The following is an 18,644-nucleotide window of genomic DNA, read 5'->3' as shown; positions in this document are numbered from 1 at the left end:
CCCCCCACCCCCGACCCTGATCGGCCACGATCGGCCAAGGACCTCTCTATAAGAGCTGAGGGTGGAATTTTTCTGGACCTCAGTAACTTAGGGAGACATGGCTAAAGGGATCCTCAATCAACGGCCCAGCTTTTGCTCTGTGGCCTGTCCGAATATGTCTGTTCTCCAAATTACCTGCCGCTGCCCAGGTGTCAGATGGTGAGATGGAATGACCTCCCAGGAAGCATACTGGCAGATGATTTGCATAGGCACACCCCCTCTCCCTCTCTCTTAGCCCTGCTTACTCCACAGTAGCAAGTATCTGGGGAAAATATAGTGGTCGAGGTGGGGTAGCAGTAACTAGCAACTCTGAGAAAGTAAATCTGGGACACTTGGCGACCTGTGGGGAACAACTGCAGAGCTCAGTGCCCAGAAGTTTGTGGCACAGGGAGGAGGTCTGTTGGATTTCAGTAACTTGGAGACATGCAACCTGGTCGGGAGTGCTTCAGGTCTCCTTCCTTGCATGTTCCAAGCAACTCAACAAAGCATCAACAGGCTGAGATACCAACCACAGAGCCCCTTTCCACTTGATTAAAAGGCTAAAATCTTTTCCATGCAAATACATAGCCCCCAAATACCATATTTTCTTTGTTTTCTCTCTCTCTCCTCCCTGTCTCCTTCCCTCGCTCCCTCCCACCCTCCCGCACTCTCTCTTCCCCCCAGCCCCTCTCCCTCTCCCTACCATTAATTTTAAGTTTTCATGCACTGCAGCACATTGTGGCAATGGTATTTCACAATGGGACTGTTTGAAAGTTACAGAAATCAAAAAAGAAATCAACCAACTAAAAGCAGCCAAACCCGGAGTACACTGCTCAGCCCCATTTAAAGATTAAGGCCCAGAAGCAAGTAAAGCTGTAGTTCAGAGCGATATTTGCAAATAGCACCTTAAAGCAGTTTACGCTGGAGTGCACAACAAGGGGGAAAGTGATAATACTGAGTTTGGTAGAATGGGATAAAAAAAAAACAAAAGAAGCGTGCCACTTGTAAAAGTACAAGTCAAGAAATTGAAGGGGACGGGGCTGTTCATTCAGTCAAGAGGACTCACAAGTAAAAGGCTCCTGAGGCATTAGTGTTGAATTTGGCGCAAAATGCATTGTGTTGTCGTGTAATATGAATGAACATACAATTTCAATCTTCAATAAAGAAAGATCTATTAAAAAATCAACACTTGCAAATTAAGAAAGTTTCTGTCCAGTCATGTTCCAAAAATAGTGAATGCTTTACGAATGTGCGTGTCATCCTTTAGAGCAGGGGCCGATTTAAATTTCCCATTATCATTCCAATATTAGTACATGTGTTGCAGAAGCAAGCGCAAAGGGAGAGTCAATCAAACCATTGATTAGGACCTCTGGTCAAAGGTTTGCCATACCAAATGTCCTTATTTCAGAGGGCAGAAAGTCCAAACACCATTTAGATATCGGGTGGTATGAAATGAAGAGGCAAACAACAACGAATAAGCATTCTTTGCTGCTCTATTGATCTGGCCCTAAAGGGTTTTAGTTTAATGCCAATTATATTTAAAGATATAAAGATTAATGGTCCAGGGTGCTTGCAAAATGAAAACCCCCTCCCCATCACAATGGCTGGGTCATACAAGCCTGAGAGCATCACAATAGACCCAATAGACATGAGAAAAACTCGGTACCTCTGAGTGTATGTGGGCCCATGGCTGTATCAAGGACAAGGCAAAAACAGGAGGTGGCTTAAGGAGTCAGCACCAGAGGCTGTCCGATTGAGCCCTGTAAGCAACAGATGTTGGACCATCCTATAAAGGATTCTGAGGCTGATTTCAATTTTAACTTTGCTGCTGATTTAAGGATTGCTCAACCTTCGACCCACGTCTAGTTTGCTTGGATAAGCCCTGGAAATCTTTTACAGCTTGTACTGGTGGGAGATGATGTGACTTTATCAACTGCAACGGGATATGAGGCATGTGTGCCACAAAAAGCAGGTCTAGGATTTTTTTATAAGAAAGCCGCTTTAAGAAGGGAACTTTGGGCAACCCCACTGAGAGCAAAAGTATTACACAAAAGGTAAGGGGGTCAGTGGGTCAACTGATACAATAAACTAACTCACAGTCAAATGTGCTAAGTCCAAATACTACCTGTTTCTACATTTTCCAGGCTTTTTGTCTCATTTCTTAACAGATCCATTCCTATGTACCTCTGTGCTTTCAACAGAGTTTTCATTGTAAGAGAGGGACATACAGTATACCTTAAACATTCCTGGGCAGGGAAGACCCTATGTAAAAGCAAGAGTAGCAGACAGCTTAAAAGAATCATCAGCAGGACCCTCTAGATCTTCCCCAAAAAACATAACATTATTTCTCTGCATGCATGTGCGTTGAACAGCGCAAGTAGTTTGGTTAATGTCAGTGGATAAATGTCACTTTCCCACAGCGCAGAACAAAATCACTTGTACAGGCCCCTTCTGCAAAAGCATTACCACTGTAGAAAGCAGTGAAGGTGAGGCAGTGTGCAGTCACCTCCGACACTTCCCTCCTCTGATCGGCCACGATCGGCCAAGGACCTCTCTATGAGAGCTGAGGGTGGAATTTTCTGGACCTCTGTAACTTGGGGAGACATGGCAAAAGGGATCCTCAATCAACAGCTCAGCCTTTGCTTTGTGGCCTGTCCGTATATATCTGTTCTCCAAATTACCTGCCGCTGCCCAGGTGTCAGCTGGTGAGATGGAATGACCTCCCAGGTAGGATCCTGGCAGATGATTTGCATAGGCAAACCCCCTCGCTCTCTTTCTTACCCCTGCTTACTCCACAGTAGCAAGTATCTGGGCAAAATATAGTGGTCGAGGTAGGGTAGCAGTAACTAGCAACTCTGAGAAAGTAAATCTGGGGAGCTTGGCGACTTGTGGGGAACAACTGCAGAGCTCATCTCCCAGAACTTTGTGGCACGGGGAGAAGGTCTGTGGGATTTCAGTAACTTGGAGACATGCAACCTGGTCGGGAGTGCTTCAGGTCTCCTTCCTTGCATGTTCCAAGCAACTCAACAAAGCATCAACAGGCTGCCATGCCAGCCACAGAGCCCCTTTCCACATGATTAAAAGCCTAAAATCTTTTCCATGCAAACACATAGCCACCGAAAACCATATTTTCTTTGTTTTCTCTCTCTCTGTCTCTCTCTCCTCCCTCCCTCCCTCCCTCCCTCCTTCCCATCCCCCATAACCCCCCCCTCCCTCTTCCTCTCCCTACCATTCATTTTAAGTTTTCCTGCACTGCAGCACATTGTGACAATGGTATTTCACAATGGGACTGTTTGAAAGTTACAGAAATAAAAAAAGAATTAACCAACTAAAAGCAGCCAAATCCGGAGTACACTGCTAAGCCACAATTAAAGATTAAGGCCTAGAAGCAAGTAAAGCTGTAGTTCAGAGCGATGTTTGCAAATAGCTCCTTAAAGCAGTTGACGCTGGAGTGCACAACAAGAGGAAAAGTGATAATACTCAGTTTGGTAGAATGGGATAAAAAACAAAAGCAGCGTGCCACTTCTAAAAGTACAAGTCAAGAAATTGAAGGAGATGGGGCTGTTCATTCAGTCAATAGGACTCACAAGTAAAAGTCTCCCGAGGCATTAGTGTTGAATTTGGCCCAAAATGTATTGTGTTGTCGTGTATTATGTATGAAAATACAATTTCAATCTTCATTAAAAAAAGATGTATTAAAAAATAAATACTTGCAGATTAAGAAAGTTTCTGTCCTGTCGTGTGCCAAAAATAGTGAATGCTTTACGAATGTGCGTGTCATCCTTTGAAGCAGGGGCCAATTCTATTTTCCCATTTTCATTCCAATATTAGTACATGTTTTGCTGAGGTACATAGGAATGGATCTGTTAAGAAATGAAACAAAAAGCCTGGAAAAATGTTGAAACAGGTAGGATTTGGACTTACAATAAACGGACTCACAGTCAGATGTGCTATCCCTTGACCCACTGACCCGCTTACCTTTTGTGTAATCCTTTTGCTCTCAGCAGTGTTGTCCAAAGTTCCCTACTTAAAGAGACTTTCTTATAAAAAAAGATCCTAGACATGTTTTTTATGGCCCACATGCCTCATATCCCGTTGCTCTTGATAAACTCACATCATCTCCCACCAATACAAGCTGTAAAAGATGTCAAGGGCATAGCCAAGGAAATTAGACGTGGGCCGAAGGTTGAGCAATCCTTAAATCAGCAGCAAAAATAACATTGAAATCAGCTTCAGAATCTCTTAAAGGATGGGCCAACACTGGTTGCTTGCAGGGCGCAATCGGGCTGACGCCTTAAGGCAAGCGCAAAGGGAGAGCCAACCAAACCATTGATTAGGACCTCTGGACTTTCTGCTCTTTAACATAAGGACATTTGATATGGCAAACGTTTGACCAAACACCATTTAGATGTCGGATGGTATGGAATTAAGCGGCAAACAGCAATACATCAGCATTCTTTGCTGCTTTATTGATCTGGTCCTAAAGGGTTTGGTTTAATGCCAATTATATTTAAAGATAAAAAGATTCATGCTCAACGGTGCTTGCAAATCGACACCCCTCTCCCCATCACGATGGCTGGGTGATGCAAGAGTGAGAGCATCACAGCAGACCCAGAGACATGAGAAACACTCTGTACCTCTGAGTGCATGTGGGCCCATGGCTGGATCAAGGACAAGGCAAGAATAGGAGATGGCTTAAGGTGTCAGCACCCAGGCTGCCCCATTGCGCACTGCCAGCAACAGATGTTGGACCATCCTTTAAGAGATTCTGAGGCTTATTTCAATGTTAACTTTGCTGCTGATTAAAGGATTGCTCAACCTTCGACCCGCGTCTAGTTTGCTTGGCTAAGCCCTGAAAATCTTTTACAGCTTGTATTGGTGGGAGATGATGTGAGTTTATCAAGAGCAACGGGATATGAGGCATGTGTGCCACAAAATGCAGGTCTATGATCTTTTATTTGAAAGCCACTTTGGAAAACCCTACTGAGAACAAAAGGATTACACAAAAGGAAAGGGGGTCAGGGGGGCAAGGGATAGCACATCTGAATGTGAGTCAGTTAATTGTAAGTCCAAATCCTACGCGTTTCGACATTTTTCCAGGCTTTTTGTTTCAGTTCTTAACAGATCCATTCCTATGTACCTCTGTGCTTTCAACAGAGTTTTCATTGTAAAGGAGGGACATACAGTATGCCTTAAACATGCCTGGGCAGGGAAGACTATGTAAAAGCAAGAGTAGCAGACAGCTTAATAAATCATCAGCAGGACCCTCTAGACCTTCCCCAAAAAACATAACATGATTTCTATGCATGTATGTGCGTTGAACAGCGCAAGTAATTTGGTTAATGTCAGTGGATAAATGTCACTTTCCCACAGCGCAGACAAAATCACTTGTACAGGCCCCTTCTGCAAAAGCATTACCGCTGTAGAAAGCAGTGAAAAGGTGAGGCAGTGTGCAGTCCCCCCACCCCCGACCCTGATCGGCCACGATCGGCCAAGGACCTCTCTATAAGAGCTGAGGGTGGAATTTTTCTGGACCTCAGTAACTTAGGGAGACATGGCTAAAGGGATCCTCAATCAACGGCCCAGCTTTTGCTCTGTGGCCTGTCCGAATATGTCTGTTCTCCAAATTACCTGCCGCTGCCCAGGTGTCAGATGGTGAGATGGAATGACCTCCCAGGAAGCATACTGGCAGATGATTTGCATAGGCACACCCCCTCTCCCTCTCTCTTAGCCCTGCTTACTCCACAGTAGCAAGTATCTGGGGAAAATATAGTGGTCGAGGTGGGGTAGCAGTAACTAGCAACTCTGAGAAAGTAAATCTGGGACACTTGGCGACCTGTGGGGAACAACTGCAGAGCTCAGTGCCCAGAAGTTTGTGGCACAGGGAGGAGGTCTGTTGGATTTCAGTAACTTGGAGACATGCAACCTGGTCGGGAGTGCTTCAGGTCTCCTTCCTTGCATGTTCCAAGCAACTCAACAAAGCATCAACAGGCTGAGATACCAACCACAGAGCCCCTTTCCACTTGATTAAAAGGCTAAAATCTTTTCCATGCAAATACATAGCCCCCAAATACCATATTTTCTTTGTTTTCTCTCTCTCTCTTCCCTGTCTCCTTCCCTCGCTCCCTCCCACCCTCCCGCACTCTCTCTTCCCCCCAGCCCCTCTCCCTCTCCCTACCATTAATTTTAAGTTTTCATGCACTGCAGCACATTGTGGCAATGGTATTTCACAATGGGACTGTTTGAAAGTTACAGAAATCAAAAAAGAAATCAACCAACTAAAAGCAGCCAAACCCGGAGTACACTGCTCAGCCCCATTTAAAGATTAAGGCCCAGAAGCAAGTAAAGCTGTAGTTCAGAGCGATATTTGCAAATAGCACCTTAAAGCAGTTTACGCTGGAGTGCACAACAAGGGGGAAAGTGATAATACTGAGTTTGGTAGAATGGGATAAAAAAAAAACAAAAGAAGCGTGCCACTTGTAAAAGTACAAGTCAAGAAATTGAAGGGGACGGGGCTGTTCATTCAGTCAAGAGGACTCACAAGTAAAAGGCTCCTGAGGCATTAGTGTTGAATTTGGCGCAAAATGCATTGTGTTGTCGTGTAATATGAATGAACATACAATTTCAATCTTCAATAAAGAAAGATCTATTAAAAAATCAACACTTGCAAATTAAGAAAGTTTCTGTCCAGTCATGTTCCAAAAATAGTGAATGCTTTACGAATGTGCGTGTCATCCTTTAGAGCAGGGGCCGATTTAAATTTCCCATTATCATTCCAATATTAGTACATGTGTTGCAGAAGCAAGCGCAAAGGGAGAGTCAATCAAACCATTGATTAGGACCTCTGGTCAAAGGTTTGCCATACCAAATGTCCTTATTTCAGAGGGCAGAAAGTCCAAACACCATTTAGATATCGGGTGGTATGAAATGAAGAGGCAAACAACAACGAATAAGCATTCTTTGCTGCTGTATTGATCTGGCCCTAAAGGGTTTTAGTTTAATGCCAATTATATTTAAAGATATAAAGATTAATGGTCCAGGGTGCTTGCAAAATGAAAACCCCCTCCCCATCACAATGGCTGGGTCATACAAGCCTGAGAGCATCACAATAGACCCAATAGACATGAGAAAAACTCGGTACCTCTGAGTGTATGTGGGCCCATGGCTGTATCAAGGACAAGGCAAAAACAGGAGGTGGCTTAAGGAGTCAGCATCAGAGGCTGTCCGATTGAGCCCTGTAAGCAACAGATGTTGGACCATCCTATAAAGGATTCTGAGGCTGATTTCAATTTTAACTTTGCTGCTGATTTAAGGATTGCTCAACCTTCGACCCACGTCTAGTTTGCTTGGATAAGCCCTGGAAATCTTTTACAGCTTGTACTGGTGGGAGATGATGTGACTTTATCAACTGCAACGGGATATGAGGCATGTGTGCCACAAAAAGCAGGTCTAGGATTTTTTTATAAGAAAGCCGCTTTAAGAAGGGAACTTTGGGCAACCCCACTGAGAGCAAAAGTATTACACAAAAGGTAAGGGGGTCAGTGGGTCAACTGATACAATAAACTAACTCACAGTCAAATGTGCTAAGTCCAAATACTACCTGTTTCTACATTTTCCAGGCTTTTTGTCTCATTTCTTAACAGATCCATTCCTATGTACCTCTGTGCTTTCAACAGAGTTTTCATTGTAAGAGAGGGACATACAGTATACCTTAAACATTCCTGGGCAGGGAAGACTCTATGTAAAAGCAAGAGTAGCAGACAGCTTAAAAGAATCATCAGCAGGACCCTCTAGATCTTCCCCAAAAAACATAACATTATTTCTCTGCATGCATGTGCGTTGAACAGCGCAAGTAGTTTGGTTAATGTCAGTGGATAAATGTCACTTTCCCACAGCGCAGAACAAAATCACTTGTACAGGCCCCTTCTGCAAAAGCATTACCACTGTAGAAAGCAGTGAAGGTGAGGCAGTGTGCAGTCACCTCCGACACTTCCCTCCTCTGATCGGCCACGATCGGCCAAGGACCTCTCTATGAGAGCTGAGGGTGGAATTTTCTGGACCTCTGTAACTTGGGGAGACATGGCAAAAGGGATCCTCAATCAACAGCTCAGCCTTTGCTTTGTGGCCTGTCCGTATATATCTGTTCTCCAAATTACCTGCCGCTGCCCAGGTGTCAGCTGGTGAGATGGAATGACCTCCCAGGTAGGATCCTGGCAGATGATTTGCATAGGCAAACCCCCTCGCTCTCTTTCTTACCCCTGCTTACTCCACAGTAGCAAGTATCTGGGCAAAATATAGTGGTCGAGGTAGGGTAGCAGTAACTAGCAACTCTGAGAAAGTAAATCTGGGGAGCTTGGCGACTTGTGGGGAACAACTGCAGAGCTCATCTCCCAGAACTTTGTGGCACGGGGAGAAGGTCTGTGGGATTTCAGTAACTTGGAGACATGCAACCTGGTCGGGAGTGCTTCAGGTCTCCTTCCTTGCATGTTCCAAGCAACTCAACAAAGCATCAACAGGCTGCCATGCCAGCCACAGAGCCCCTTTCCACATGATTAAAAGCCTAAAATCTTTTCCATGCAAACACATAGCCACCGAAAACCATATTTTCTTTGTTTTCTCTCTCTCTGTCTCTCTCTCCTCCCTCCCTCCCTCCCTCCCTCCTTCCCATCCCCCATAACCCCCCCCTCCCTCTTCCTCTCCCTACCATTCATTTTAAGTTTTCCTGCACTGCAGCACATTGTGACAATGGTATTTCACAATGGGACTGTTTGAAAGTTACAGAAATAAAAAAAGAATTAACCAACTAAAAGCAGCCAAATCCGGAGTACACTGCTAAGCCACAATTAAAGATTAAGGCCTAGAAGCAAGTAAAGCTGTAGTTCAGAGCGATGTTTGCAAATAGCTCCTTAAAGCAGTTGACGCTGGAGTGCACAACAAGAGGAAAAGTGATAATACTCAGTTTGGTAGAATGGGATAAAAAACAAAAGCAGCGTGCCACTTCTAAAAGTACAAGTCAAGAAATTGAAGGAGATGGGGCTGTTCATTCAGTCAATAGGACTCACAAGTAAAAGTCTCCCGAGGCATTAGTGTTGAATTTGGCCCAAAATGTATTGTGTTGTCGTGTATTATGTATGAAAATACAATTTCAATCTTCATTAAAAAAAGATGTATTAAAAAATAAATACTTGCAGATTAAGAAAGTTTCTGTCCTGTCGTGTGCCAAAAATAGTGAATGCTTTACGAATGTGCGTGTCATCCTTTGAAGCAGGGGCCAATTCTATTTTCCCATTTTCATTCCAATATTAGTACATGTTTTGCTGAGGTACATAGGAATGGATCTGTTAAGAAATGAAACAAAAAGCCTGGAAAAATGTTGAAACAGGTAGGATTTGGACTTGCAATAAACGGACTCACAGTCAGATGTGCTATCCCTTGACCCACTGACCCGCTTACCTTTTGTGTAATCCTTTTGCTCTCAGCAGTGTTGTCCAAAGTTCCCTACTTAAAGAGACTTTCTTATAAAAAAAGATCCTAGACATGTTTTTTATGGCCCACATGCCTCATATCCCGTTGCTCTTGATAAACTCACATCATCTCCCACCAATACAAGCTGTAAAAGATGTCAAGGGCATAGCCAAGGAAATTAGACGTGGGCCGAAGGTTGAGCAATCCTTAAATCAGCAGCAAAAATAACATTGAAATCAGCTTCAGAATCTCTTAAAGGATGGGCCAACACTGGTTGCTTGCAGGGCGCAATCGGGCTGACGCCTTAAGGCAAGCGCAAAGGGAGAGCCAACCAAACCATTGATTAGGACCTCTGGACTTTCTGCTCTTTAACATAAGGACATTTGATATGGCAAACGTTTGACCAAACACCATTTAGATGTCGGATGGTATGGAATTAAGCGGCAAACAGCAATACATCAGCATTCTTTGCTGCTTTATTGATCTGGTCCTAAAGGGTTTGGTTTAATGCCAATTATATTTAAAGATAAAAAGATTCATGCTCAACGGTGCTTGCAAATCGACACCCCTCTCCCCATCACGATGGCTGGGTGATGCAAGAGTGAGAGCATCACAGCAGACCCAGAGACATGAGAAACACTCTGTACCTCTGAGTGCATGTGGGCCCATGGCTGGATCAAGGACAAGGCAAGAATAGGAGATGGCTTAAGGTGTCAGCACCCAGGCTGCCCCATTGCGCACTGCCAGCAACAGATGTTGGACCATCCTTTAAGAGATTCTGAGGCTTATTTCAATGTTAACTTTGCTGCTGATTAAAGGATTGCTCAACCTTCGACCCGCGTCTAGTTTGCTTGGCTAAGCCCTGAAAATCTTTTACAGCTTGTATTGGTGGGAGATGATGTGAGTTTATCAAGAGCAACGGGATATGAGGCATGTGTGCCACAAAATGCAGGTCTATGATCTTTTATTTGAAAGCCACTTTGGAAAACCCTACTGAGAACAAAAGGATTACACAAAAGGAAAGGGGGTCAGGGGGGCAAGGGATAGCACATCTGAATGTGAGTCATTTAATTGTAAGTCCAAATCCTACGCGTTTCGACATTTTTCCAGGCTTTTTGTTTCAGTTCTTAACAGATCCACTCCTATGTACCTCTGTGCTTTCAACAGAGTTTTCATTGTAATGGAGGGACATACAGTATGCCTTAAACATGCCTGGGCAGGGAAGACTATGTAAAAGCAAGAGTAGCAGACAGCTTAATAAATCATCAGCAGGACCCTCTAGACCTTCCCCAAAAAACATAACATGATTTCTATGCATGTATGTGCGTTGAACAGCACAAGTAATTTGGTTAATGTCAGTGGATAAATGTCACTTTCCCACAGCGCAGACAAAATCACTTGTACAGGCCCCTTCTGCAAAAGCATTACCGCTGTAGAAAGCAGTGAAAAGGTGAGGCAGTGTGCAGTCCCCCCACCCCCGACCCTGATCGGCCACGATCGGCCAAGGACCTCTCTATAAGAGCTGAGGGTGGAATTTTTCTGGACCTCAGTAACTTAGGGAGACATGGCTAAAGGGATCCTCAATCAACGGCCCAGCTTTTGCTCTGTGGCCTGTCCGAATATGTCTGTTCTCCAAATTACCTGCCGCTGCCCAGGTGTCAGATGGTGAGATGGAATGACCTCCCAGGAAGCATACTGGCAGATGATTTGCATAGGCACACCCCCTCTCCCTCTCTCTTAGCCCTGCTTACTCCACAGTAGCAAGTATCTGGGGAAAATATAGTGGTCGAGGTGGGGTAGCAGTAACTAGCAACTCTGAGAAAGTAAATCTGGGACACTTGGCGACCTGTGGGGAACAACTGCAGAGCTCAGTGCCCAGAAGTTTGTGGCACAGGGAGGAGGTCTGTTGGATTTCAGTAACTTGGAGACATGCAACCTGGTCGGGAGTGCTTCAGGTCTCCTTCCTTGCATGTTCCAAGCAACTCAACAAAGCATCAACAGGCTGAGATACCAACCACAGAGCCCCTTTCCACTTGATTAAAAGGCTAAAATCTTTTCCATGCAAATACATAGCCCCCAAATACCATATTTTCTTTGTTTTCTCTCTCTCTCTTCCCTGTCTCCTTCCCTCGCTCCCTCCCACCCTCCCGCACTCTCTCTTCCCCCCAGCCCCTCTCCCTCTCCCTACCATTAATTTTAAGTTTTCATGCACTGCAGCACATTGTGGCAATGGTATTTCACAATGGGACTGTTTGAAAGTTACAGAAATCAAAAAAGAAATCAACCAACTAAAAGCAGCCAAACCCGGAGTACACTGCTCAGCCCCATTTAAAGATTAAGGCCCAGAAGCAAGTAAAGCTGTAGTTCAGAGCGATATTTGCAAATAGCACCTTAAAGCAGTTTACGCTGGAGTGCACAACAAGGGGGAAAGTGATAATACTGAGTTTGGTAGAATGGGATAAAAAAAAAACAAAAGAAGCGTGCCACTTGTAAAAGTACAAGTCAAGAAATTGAAGGGGACGGGGCTGTTCATTCAGTCAAGAGGACTCACAAGTAAAAGGCTCCTGAGGCATTAGTGTTGAATTTGGCGCAAAATGCATTGTGTTGTCGTGTAATATGAATGAACATACAATTTCAATCTTCAATAAAGAAAGATCTATTAAAAAATCAACACTTGCAAATTAAGAAAGTTTCTGTCCAGTCATGTTCCAAAAATAGTGAATGCTTTACGAATGTGCGTGTCATCCTTTAGAGCAGGGGCCGATTTAAATTTCCCATTATCATTCCAATATTAGTACATGTGTTGCAGAAGCAAGCGCAAAGGGAGAGTCAATCAAACCATTGATTAGGACCTCTGGTCAAAGGTTTGCCATACCAAATGTCCTTATTTCAGAGGGCAGAAAGTCCAAACACCATTTAGATATCGGGTGGTATGAAATGAAGAGGCAAACAACAACGAATAAGCATTCTTTGCTGCTGTATTGATCTGGCCCTAAAGGGTTTTAGTTTAATGCCAATTATATTTAAAGATATAAAGATTAATGGTCCAGGGTGCTTGCAAAATGAAAACCCCCTCCCCATCACAATGGCTGGGTCATACAAGCCTGAGAGCATCACAATAGACCCAATAGACATGAGAAAAACTCGGTACCTCTGAGTGTATGTGGGCCCATGGCTGTATCAAGGACAAGGCAAAAACAGGAGGTGGCTTAAGGAGTCAGCACCAGAGGCTGTCCGATTGAGCCCTGTAAGCAACAGATGTTGGACCATCCTATAAAGGATTCTGAGGCTGATTTCAATTTTAACTTTGCTGCTGATTTAAGGATTGCTCAACCTTCGACCCACGTCTAGTTTGCTTGGATAAGCCCTGGAAATCTTTTACAGCTTGTACTGGTGGGAGATGATGTGACTTTATCAACTGCAACGGGATATGAGGCATGTGTGCCACAAAAAGCAGGTCTAGGATTTTTTTATAAGAAAGCCGCTTTAAGAAGGGAACTTTGGGCAACCCCACTGAGAGCAAAAGTATTACACAAAAGGTAAGGGGGTCAGTGGGTCAACTGATACAATAAACTAACTCACAGTCAAATGTGCTAAGTCCAAATACTACCTGTTTCTACATTTTCCAGGCTTTTTGTCTCATTTCTTAACAGATCCATTCCTATGTACCTCTGTGCTTTCAACAGAGTTTTCATTGTAAGAGAGGGACATACAGTATACCTTAAACATTCCTGGGCAGGGAAGACTCTATGTAAAAGCAAGAGTAGCAGACAGCTTAAAAGAATCATCAGCAGGACCCTCTAGATCTTCCCCAAAAAACATAACATTATTTCTCTGCATGCATGTGCGTTGAACAGCGCAAGTAGTTTGGTTAATGTCAGTGGATAAATGTCACTTTCCCACAGCGCAGAACAAAATCACTTGTACAGGCCCCTTCTGCAAAAGCATTACCACTGTAGAAAGCAGTGAAGGTGAGGCAGTGTGCAGTCACCTCCGACACTTCCCTCCTCTGATCGGCCACGATCGGCCAAGGACCTCTCTATGAGAGCTGAGGGTGGAATTTTCTGGACCTCTGTAACTTGGGGAGACATGGCAAAAGGGATCCTCAATCAACAGCTCAGCCTTTGCTTTGTGGCCTGTCCGTATATATCTGTTCTCCAAATTACCTGCCGCTGCCCAGGTGTCAGCTGGTGAGATGGAATGACCTCCCAGGTAGGATCCTGGCAGATGATTTGCATAGGCAAATCCCCTCGCTCTCTTTCTTACCCCTGCTTACTCCACAGTAGCAAGTATCTGGGCAAAATATAGTGGTCGAGGTAGGGTAGCAGTAACTAGCAACTCTGAGAAAGTAAATCTGGGGAGCTTGGCGACTTGTGGGGAACAACTGCAGAGCTCATCTCCCAGAACTTTGTGGCACGGGGAGAAGGTCTGTGGGATTTCAGTAACTTGGAGACATGCAACCTGGTCGGGAGTGCTTCAGGTCTCCTTCCTTGCATGTTCCAAGCAACTCAACAAAGCATCAACAGGCTGCCATGCCAGCCACAGAGCCCCTTTCCACATGATTAAAAGCCTAAAATCTTTTCCATGCAAACACATAGCCACCGAAAACCATATTTTCTTTGTTTTCTCTCTCTCTGTCTCTCTCTCCTCCCTCCCTCCCCCATAACCCCCCCCTCCCTACCATTCATTTTAAGTTTTCCTGCACTGCAGCACATTGTGACAATGGTATTTCACAATGGGACTGTTTGAAAGTTACAGAAATAAAAAAAGAATTAACCAACTAAAAGCAGCCAAATCCGGAGTACACTGCTAAGCCACAATTAAAGATTAAGGCCTAGAAGCAAGTAAAGCTGTAGTTCAGAGCGATGTTTGCAAATAGCTCCTTAAAGCAGTTGACGCTGGAGTGCACAACAAGAGGAAAAGTGATAATACTCAGTTTGGTAGAATGGGATAAAAAACAAAAGCAGCGTGCCACTTCTAAAAGTACAAGTCAAGAAATTGAAGGAGATGGGGCTGTTCATTCAGTCAATAGGACTCACAAGTAAAAGTCTCCCGAGGCATTAGTGTTGAATTTGGCCCAAAATGTATTGTGTTGTCGTGTATTATGTATGAAAATACAATTTCAATCTTCATTAAAAAAAGATGTATTAAAAAATAAATACTTGCAGATTAAGAAAGTTTCTGTCCTGTCGTGTGCCAAAAATAGTGAATGCTTTACGAATGTGCGTGTCATCCTTTGAAGCAGGGGCCAATTCTATTTTCCCATTTTCATTCCAATATTAGTACATGTTTTGCTGAGGTACATAGGAATGGATCTGTTAAGAAATGAAACAAAAAGCCTGGAAAAATGTTGAAACAGGTAGGATTTGGACTTACAATAAACGGACTCACAGTCAGATGTGCTATCCCTTGACCCACTGACCCGCTTACCTTTTGTGTAATCCTTTTGCTCTCAGCAGTGTTGTCCAAAGTTCCCTACTTAAAGAGACTTTCTTATAAAAAAAGATCCTAGACATGTTTTTTATGGCCCACATGCCTCATATCCCGTTGCTCTTGATAAACTCACATCATCTCCCACCAATACAAGCTGTAAAAGATGTCAAGGGCATAGCCAAGGAAATTAGACGTGGGCCGAAGGTTGAGCAATCCTTAAATCAGCAGCAAAAATAACATTGAAATCAGCTTCAGAATCTCTTAAAGGATGGGCCAACACTGGTTGCTTGCAGGGCGCAATCGGGCTGACGCCTTAAGGCAAGCGCAAAGGGAGAGCCAACCAAACCATTGATTAGGACCTCTGGACTTTCTGCTCTTTAACATAAGGACATTTGATATGGCAAACGTTTGACCAAACACCATTTAGATGTCGGATGGTATGGAATTAAGCGGCAAACAGCAATACATCAGCATTCTTTGCTGCTTTATTGATCTGGTCCTAAAGGGTTTGGTTTAATGCCAATTATATTTAAAGATAAAAAGATTCATGCTCAACGGTGCTTGCAAATCGACACCCCTCTCCCCATCACGATGGCTGGGTGATGCAAGAGTGAGAGCATCACAGCAGACCCAGAGACATGAGAAACACTCTGTACCTCTGAGTGTATGTGGGCCCATGGCTGGATCAAGGACAAGGCAAGAATAGGAGATGGCTTAAGGTGTCAGCACCCAGGCTGCCCCATTGCGCACTGCCAGCAACAGATGTTGGACCATCCTTTAAGAGATTCTGAGGCTTATTTCAATGTTAACTTTGCTGCTGATTAAAGGATTGCTCAACCTTCGACCCGCGTCTAGTTTGCTTGGCTAAGCCCTGAAAATCTTTTACAGCTTGTATTGGTGGGAGATGATGTGAGTTTATCAAGAGCAACGGGATATGAGGCATGTGTGCCACAAAATGCAGGTCTATGATCTTTTATTTGAAAGCCACTTTGGAAAACCCTACTGAGAACAAAAGGATTACACAAAAGGAAAGGGGGTCAGGGGGGCAAGGGATAGCACATCTGAATGTGAGTCAGTTAATTGTAAGCCCAAATCCTACGCGTTTCGACATTTTTCCAGGCTTTTTGTTTCAGTTCTTAACAGATCCATTCCTATGTACCTCTGTGCTTTCAACAGAGTTTTCATTGTAATGGAGGGACATACAGTATGCCTTAAACATGCCTGGGCAGGGAAGACTATGTAAAAGCAAGAGTAGCAGACAGCTTAATAAATCATCAGCAGGACCCTCTAGACCTTCCCCAAAAAACATAACATGATTTCTATGCATGTATGTGCGTTGAACAGCACAAGTAATTTGGTTAATGTCAGTGGATAAATGTCACTTTCCCACAGCGCAGACAAAATCACTTGTACAGGCCCCTTCTGCAAAAGCATTACCGCTGTAGAAAGCAGTGAAAAGGTGAGGCAGTGTGCAGTCCCCCCACCCCCGACCCTGATCGGCCACGATCGGCCAAGGACCTCTCTATAAGAGCTGAGGGTGGAATTTTTCTGGACCTCAGTAACTTAGGGAGACATGGCTAAAGGGATCCTCAATCAACGGCCCAGCTTTTGCTCTGTGGCCTGTCCGAATATGTCTGTTCTCCAAATTACCTGCCGCTGCCCAGGTGTCAGATGGTGAGATGGAATGACCTCCCAGGAAGCATACTGGCAGATGATTTGCATAGGCACACCCCCTCTCCCTCTCTCTTAGCCCTGCTTACTCCACAGTAGCAAGTATCTGGGGAAAATATAGTGGTCGAGGTGGGGTAGCAGTAACTAGCAACTCTGAGAAAGTAAATCTGGGACACTTGGCGACCTGTGGGGAACAACTGCAGAGCTCAGTGCCCAGAAGTTTGTGGCACAGGGAGGAGGTCTGTTGGATTTCAGTAACTTGGAGACATGCAACCTGGTCGGGAGTGCTTCAGGTCTCCTTCCTTGCATGTTCCAAGCAACTCAACAAAGCATCAACAGGCTGAGATACCAACCACAGAGCCCCTTTCCACTTGATTAAAAGGCTAAAATCTTTTCCATGCAAATACATAGCCCCCAAATACCATATTTTCTTTGTTTTCTCTCTCTCTCTTCCCTGTCTCCTTCCCTCGCTCCCTCCCACCCTCCCGCACTCTCTCTTCCCCCCAGCCCCTCTCCCTCTCCCTACCATTAATTTTAAGTTTTCATGCACTGCAGCACATTGTGGCAATGGTATTTCACAATGGGACTGTTTGAAAGTTACAGAAATCAAAAAAGAAATCAACCAACTAAAAGCAGCCAAACCCGGAGTACACTGCTCAGCCCCATTTAAAGATTAAGGCCCAGAAGCAAGTAAAGCTGTAGTTCAGAGCGATATTTGCAAATAGCACCTTAAAGCAGTTTACGCTGGAGTGCACAACAAGGGGGAAAGTGATAATACTGAGTTTGGTAGAATGGGATAAAAAAAAAACAAAAGAAGCGTGCCACTTGTAAAAGTACAAGTCAAGAAATTGAAGGGGACGGGGCTGTTCATTCAGTCAAGAGGACTCACAAGTAAAAGGCTCCTGAGGCATTAGTGTTGAATTTGGCGCAAAATGCATTGTGTTGTCGTGTAATATGAATGAACATACAATTTCAATCTTCAATAAAGAAAGATCTATTAAAAAATCAACACTTGCAAATTAAGAAAGTTTCTGTCCAGTCATGTTCCAAAAATAGTGAATGCTTTACGAATGTGCGTGTCATCCTTTAGAGCAGGGGCCGATTTAAATTTCCCATTATCATTCCAATATTAGTACATGTGTTGCAGAAGCAAGCGCAAAGGGAGAGTCAATCAAACCATTGATTAGGACCTCTGGTCAAAGGTTTGCCATACCAAATGTCCTTATTTCAGAGGGCAGAAAGTCCAAACACCATTTAGATATCGGGTGGTATGAAATGAAGAGGCAAACAACAACGAATAAGCATTCTTTGCTGCTGTATTGATCTGGCCCTAAAGGGTTTTAGTTTAATGCCAATTATATTTAAAGATATAAAGATTAATGGTCCAGGGTGCTTGCAAAATGAAAACCCCCTCCCCATCACAATGGCTGGGTCATACAAGCCTGAGAGCATCACAATAGACCCAATAGACATGAGAAAAACTCGGTACCTCTGAGTGTATGTGGGCCCATGGCTGTATCAAGGACAAGGCAAAAACAGGAGGTGGCTTAAGGAGTCAGCACCAGAGGCTGTCCGATTGAGCCCTGTAAGCAACAGATGTTGGACCATCCTATAAAGGATTCTGAGGCTGATTTCAATTTTAACTTTGCTGCTGATTTAAGGATTGCTCAACCTTCGACCCACGTCTAGTTTGCTTGGATAAGCCCTGGAAATCTTTTACAGCTTGTACTGGTGGGAGATGATGTGACTTTATCAACTGCAACGGGATATGAGGCATGTGTGCCACAAAAAGCAGGTCTAGGATTTTTTTATAAGAAAGCCGCTTTAAGAAGGGAACTTTGGGCAACCCCACTGAGAGCAAAAGTATTACACAAAAGGTAAGGGGGTCAGTGGGTCAACTGATACAATAAACTAACTCACAGTCAAATGTGCTAAGTCCAAATACTACCTGTTTCTACATTTTCCAGGCTTTTTGTCTCATTTCTTAACAGATCCATTCCTATGTACCTCTGTGCTTTCAACAGAGTTTTCATTGTAAGAGAGGGACATACAGTATA

At 44.1% G+C, this 18,644-nt stretch overlaps 4 non-coding genes across 4 annotated transcripts; all 4 read right to left on the bottom strand.

The window, feature by feature from the left end:
* Window positions 1–1,243: 1,243 nt before the first annotated feature.
* Window positions 1,244–1,350, bottom strand: LOC138560792 (U6 spliceosomal RNA). Its single transcript, XR_011299258.1, has one exon. It is a non-coding gene; the product is annotated as a U6 spliceosomal RNA (small nuclear RNA).
* Window positions 1,351–6,718: 5,368 nt separating this feature from the next.
* Window positions 6,719–6,825, bottom strand: LOC138560791 (U6 spliceosomal RNA). Its single transcript, XR_011299257.1, has one exon. It is a non-coding gene; the product is annotated as a U6 spliceosomal RNA (small nuclear RNA).
* A 5,368-nt stretch (window positions 6,826–12,193) lies between these two features.
* On the bottom strand, window positions 12,194–12,300 carry LOC138560790 (U6 spliceosomal RNA). Its single transcript, XR_011299256.1, has one exon. It is a non-coding gene; the product is annotated as a U6 spliceosomal RNA (small nuclear RNA).
* Window positions 12,301–17,635: 5,335 nt separating this feature from the next.
* Window positions 17,636–17,742, bottom strand: LOC138560789 (U6 spliceosomal RNA). Its single transcript, XR_011299254.1, has one exon. It is a non-coding gene; the product is annotated as a U6 spliceosomal RNA (small nuclear RNA).
* Between the last annotated feature and the right edge of the window lie 902 nt (window positions 17,743–18,644).

The sequence above is a fragment of the Ambystoma mexicanum genome, unplaced genomic scaffold, assembly GCF_040938575.1.
Source record: "Ambystoma mexicanum isolate Mex_15411 unplaced genomic scaffold, UKY_AmexF1_1 Mex_scaf48, whole genome shotgun sequence".
Taxonomy (NCBI): Eukaryota; Metazoa; Chordata; class Amphibia; order Caudata; family Ambystomatidae; genus Ambystoma; species Ambystoma mexicanum.
Note: the sequence above shows the minus strand (reverse complement) of the source record. Positions and strands in the feature narration are given on the sequence as shown.